Below are 6084 nucleotides of genomic sequence, written 5' to 3'. Positions count from 1 at the left end.
TTTCATAGCTGTAATTTTACTACTGTTATGAATCATAATGTAAATATCTGATGTATTGTTTATCTGATATGCAACCCCAAGGGTGTCTCAACCCACAGGTTCAAAACCACTACTCTAATGTCAATAATTTGAACTATCTTTTAAAAAGAAAAGACCAAATCCATCATATAGTACTATGACGTGTAATCCCAGAACACAAAAAGGTAAGGCAGGAGAATGTGTTACATCGCAAGTGGGGGGCTCGCTTAGGAAGTATGATCATGTACCCTTACCTCAAAAAAAGGGGGAAGAGCTGGCATGGTGGTCCGTGCTTTTAAGAAGCAGTCAGATCTCTGTGAGTTTGAGGCCAGCCTGGCCTGTGTGAATTCCAGGTCAGCCAAGGGTACACAGAGAAACGCTGTCTCAAAAGACTAAAACAAAAACAAAAACAAAAACAAAAACAAAAACAAAAACAAAAAAAACAAAAGGAAGAGAAGGGGAAAGGAGAGAAGGGGAGGGAAGGGGGAAAGAAGGAAAAGAAAGACCTAGGTTCTGGGTGCAGCTCCATAGTAAGGCACCTGTCTAGCAGCCATGAGTGTATAGATTTGTCCCCAGCACTGGAGAAAGAAAACGGAAAGAGTATCTAGATATGTGTGCATACGTTCCGGGCCAGACAGAACTACAAATTGAGTCTCTGTCTCAAAAACAATAAAGTGCTGTGAAAGGCTCCTTAATCACTCTTAATCACAGGAAAACACACTCAATCTCATCCACAACAAGATAAACACAAAACGAAAGTCAAAGATACTAGAGACAAGGATCACCATGGTTGATAACAGGCTCATTTGACTAAAAGAAAATAGACATTCTTGAACAGTGCCAGCCGGAGTCTGAACTGGGATAATGTCTGTATGAGCAACTTGGCAGAACTAGGAAAGAAAAAGTCTGGCTGGGACTTGGCTCACTTGGCTGAGTGCCTACCTAGTACGCAGGAGCCTCTGGGCTCTATCCCCAGAAGAGCATTCACAGGGTACAGACAGCTACACATGCCTGGGGTCCCAGCCTCAGAAGATGGAGGTCACCCTCAGCTACCTAGCAAGTGTGAGGCCAGCGTGGGATACATGAGACTCGGCTTTAATAAACAGTCAAAGCGCTTGCCTTGGCAACCCGACTTCTACAAGTGCGTTTCACAGTCCACTTACACATTGTGAACCAACAAAAACAGACTAGCAATTTCAGCACTGCTTGAGAGCAAAGGAACAGGGAATGGATCAGATAATGACCACACTAAGAAAAAGAGGAAACATGCAAAGCAGTGCTCAGTGTCTGCCACCGCATATACAAAACTGTGACATAGATGCTTTCATTTGCTTGTGTGAATCACCAGCTGATACACTTACTCCATGTGACAGATAAGATAGGCATGGCGGCTCATGCCTGTAATCCTAGCACTTAGGAAGCTGAGGCAGTAGGTCCATCAGAAGCCAGCACAGGCTACATAGCGAAACCCTTCAGCACACAGACACACACGGGAGTAGGGGAGAGGGCAGAAACAAAAAGAAAGACGTATAGGAAGGAAATCAGACAGAAAGTGAGAGTCGCAGTGGAGGGAGGAGCTGGGCGGCTAAAGCACAGGAGTGAGGGCGACCGCCTTTCACTGTGTGTAGCTCCTGAATTTTGTCTTAGTCAAAACTGTTAGAGGACAGATATTGGAGTGCACACCTTTAGTTTCAGCACTCGGGAGGGATGCACAGACAGGACAGCCAGGACTAAATAGAATCACCCCACCTTAGAAAAAACAAAAATCACAACCAAAAAAGTTAATGAACATGAAGGCCAAAAGGTGCGGCTTCCTTAGCCTTACATAAAACCTGGAAATGCAGATCCTGCGGGGTGAGGAGGGACCCAGGGTCAGTGTGATTTTAACAAGTGCTATGAGAGGTTCCCCTGCACGCAGCATCCAGGCAATGCACCGCTATCAATGTGATAACAGCACCACACTGCAGGAGGCACTCACCAAGGAAGAGAGAGCCCACAACACCACTGCCAAGATCTTGTAGAAATGTCCTAGGGGAAAAAACTTTGACATAACAAAGCTCAGAGAGACTTTATAGCAGGCAGGCATTCTTTATACTTTCCAGTGTTGTGGGTAGGAGCGGGGTGATATGTTGTCCCTTATGTTCTCTGATGAATGTTTAATAAGAGGGGGGTGTTTGAGGTTGGGAATTTAGTTTCATTTGGTGTGGTTTGAGCTTTTCCAGACAGGATCTCATATAGTCCATATCGACCTCTAACTTGACATAGTTTACCATTTTGTTTTGTTTTTATTTTTTGAGGCAGGATTTCTGTCTTGAAATTACCTTGTCCTGGGCTGGAGAGGTGGCTCAGTGGTTAAGAGCACCGACTGCTCTTCCAGAGGTCCTGAGTTCAATTCCCAGCAACCACATTGTGGCTCACAACCATCTGTAATGGGATCTGATGCCCTCTTCTAGTGTGTCTAAGACAGCTACTACACTCATATAAATAAAATAAATCTTTAAAAAAAAAAAAAAGAAATTACCTTGCCCTGGACTCACTTTGTAGACAAGGCTGACCTTGAACTCAGAGACACACCTGCCTCTATTTCAAGAGTGCTGGGATTAAAAGCATGTGTCATCACGGCCGGCTAACCTTAAATTCTTGATCCTTCTGCCTCCACTTCCCAAGTGCCTGGACAATGAGGATAAAAAGGTAATAGGGTTCAAATTAAACGGAGGCCCTGGGGCCAGCATGTAGACCTTTGGGTGAGCCACTTTGCTTGCTGGATCCCAATTTATTCAGTCTAAGATAAATTGGTTTGTGTGCAGTACTTGGTGTAGAGATCAGCATCCAGGCTAGGGAGACCAGTCAGTCAGTCAGATGCTGCATGAAGACCCGAGCACAGTCACCAGCATCCACTGAGGCTCAAGCGGCTGAGTGTGTAACCCCCACAACCACGCAGACAGTTAGATCCCGGGCGTTCACTAGCTGGTAAACTCAGGTTCCATGAGAGATGCCTCAAAGCTAAGGGTTATTCCCTAACAATAAAGGAAGATGCTTGACCTTGCGCTCTGGCCTCCACAGTGTGCACAACAACCATTGTACCACACCCCACATGCATGCACTACACAGAGAGAGAGAGAGAGAGAGAGAGAGAGAGAGAGAGAGAGAGAGATCATCACCTTTGAAGCCCCACATAAATTGACTATTTGCTCAGGCTGGCCTTGGAATGTTAAAAGAATTCACAAAAATACAGCTAAATAAGCTGAGGATATATCTCAGTAGGTACAGTGCTTGCCTGTTGTGCACAAAACCTGGGTTTGATCTGCAGCACAGCGAACTAGGGTTGGTGGCACAAACACGTCAATCCTAGCATTCAGGAAAGAGAGGCAGAAGCATCAGTAGTTCAAGGCCAGCCTCCAGCACACAGACACTTTCAAGCCATGAGATTTTCTCATAGTTATAGAAAGTGTATAAAAGAGGCCGCACCTCGTGTGGAAACTGGAGTAGAGCGGGTATTATCTGAGTAGATGCTTCCGTCTCCTCAGGAACAACCACAAAAATGCTGACCAAGCACACAGGTGGGGAGACAAAGGAACGTGGAACGGCTAAGGAGAAGACATGGAGGGAAACAGTGTAACAGTTAAGGAGAAGAGAGGGATGGAAACAGCTAGGGAGAAGACACGGAGGGAAACAATGAAAAGTTGGCTGTTTCTAAGAAATAAAAACCTCACTAAAAGACACTGAAGAGCCAAGCAAAGCAAAGCTGTTTTTTCCTCGTCCTGGAGACCCAGAGGCTGCCAGACTTTTCCACTTTCCTGTCTGGGTTTATATAGATGTGTAAATTTTCTGTGAAGGGCCCCAGACCTAACAGGTTCAAGGTGAGGGGCAGTGCCAAGTCTTACCAACCCATGCTCTTGAAGGTGATAGGATTTGTTCTCCCTGGACTTACTCTGAAGGCCAACACCTGGGGTGGGGGGGGAGAGTGGATGGCAACGAGAAGAGGAATGGAAGGACAGTCTATGACTGGTCCAATTCCACCAGCTTCAGACCAGGGGACCCCGAACCGGGATGCATGTGCACTATTGCCTCAGAGATATTCTACTGTAGGAACTGTGGGATGAAAATGCAGACGGGAAGAACTCCTAAGACTCAATGCCATTCTCAGGCTCAAGAAGGAAGTCATTCTAAAGCTGCAACCTCTCCAGATAATTATCTTAAAAGAGTTGGCCATTAATAACAAAAATGGATGCACTTCTGCTAAGCACACAGTTTGTCTTTAATTGTTATAGTTTAGCCAATTTTTACAATACTTAAATAAGTAAATAAAAACCAAGCCAAATAAAAATCTTTTTAACTAAATTAGTGACATCACCATGTCAGGCACGGAAAAACAGTGCAGGGCAACTCTCCTGCAGATATGGGAAACATTGCTGGACTTTGGGGAGCACGGGTGCTCCCCTGAGAAGGTTCAGCTCTGCCTGTGACATCCTGTTCTTGAGGAGGGACTGGGAACTGTCAACCGAGATTCATTTCTCCCGAGTCCCTGTGAACTTCCTTGAGCTTGAGCTATGGTATTGAACCAACCAGAACACTGCAATCTCTCTGCTCTGTGTGACACACACACCCGTGTCTAATGCCTTCTGTATCTAACTCCCACCCAGGGGTCACAAGCCTGCTTGGAGATCACCCATTGAACAATCCATCCAGAAGCCTCAAGTAGATAGGATTTTAGGTGCCAAATTTTAACCAATGGACTGTTTGCAAAAGATCTGGGTTCAGACTAGTAGCATAGGCTTGTAACCTCAGCTACTCTGGAGACCAAGACAGGAAGATGAAAGTTCAAAGCCCACCTTGGCAACTTAGTGAGACCTTTGTCTCAAAATAAAAAGAAACAAGGCAAAAAGCAGAGAGGTGTTGGGGATGAGGGAGGGAAGAACTAGCAGACAGATCCAGGAGAATTGGCTTAGAACCAATCCAAATAATTATTAATAATTAACAGTTTAATACAGTTAACATGTTGTGGTGACCCCCACCCATAAAATTATTTCATTGCTACTTTATAACTGTAATTTTTCTACTGTTATAAAATATCTGATATGAAGGATATCTGATAGGTGACCCCTGTGAAAGGGCCAGGACTCACAGGCTGAGAACTTCTGGGTTAAAAGCTCAAGAGGCAGCGAACCTGGAATATGGCTCACAGCAGCAGGAACAGAAGGGGGAGAACCCCATGTTTACACTTAGACATTTACACAGTAACTTTTGAAGAAAGGACTGAGATGGCTGCTGCGACAGCACGTGCATGTAACCTCGAGATGTCAGAGGCACGTGCATGTACCCTCAGCACAAAAGCAGAAGTAATAAGATACTGGAAGTTCAAGGCCTCTCAGGACAGTCAGGAGTGCATAAGGAGTCACTGTCTGAAAGGGGAGTTGGGGATGGCAGTGTACGTTGGCAATCAGTGCTAGAACAGCCATGTGCCGTGTGCAGGGCCTCATGGCACTCTCGGGTACCTGATGTACATGTTTGTTCTAGCAAGTCTACTGATATTTGTTTCCCATTTGAAATAATCGAACTCCAGCTAGCGTCTTTAAACTTAGCAGTTTAAAAATAACGTTTTGCTCTTTCAGAGAACCCAGGTTCCTTCCCAGCACCATCGCAGCTCACAACCCCCTATAACACCTGCCCCAGAGGATCTGATGCCCTCTTCTAGACTCTTTGGGCATCAAGCACAAACATACACATATGTGCAGGCAAACCATGCACACACACACACACACACACACACACACACACACACACACACACACACACACAAAATAATCTCCTTAACCTTCCTCTATAGACAGCCAGTGCTGCCAATTGTAATACTTCAACCCAGAGCGGCTCCATTAGGAATTAATATCTTCCCTCTCCCTCCTCAGTCTCCTTATACCCACTACTTTCTTAAAGGCACAGGGATCCACAGAACCCACAGATGTGCACACGGGACTAAATACAAAGCCACTGCCTCGTCTGGGACTGGGACCTGGCAAAGCCACAGTGGCCTGTATTACCTCCCAAGGGCTAATTTATCTGAGATCT

This window comes from Rattus norvegicus, chromosome 18 (assembly GCF_021556685.1).
Source record: "Rattus norvegicus strain SHRSP/BbbUtx chromosome 18, alternate assembly SHRSP_T2T, whole genome shotgun sequence".
Classification (NCBI taxonomy): domain Eukaryota; kingdom Metazoa; phylum Chordata; class Mammalia; order Rodentia; family Muridae; genus Rattus; species Rattus norvegicus.
Note: the sequence above shows the minus strand (reverse complement) of the source record.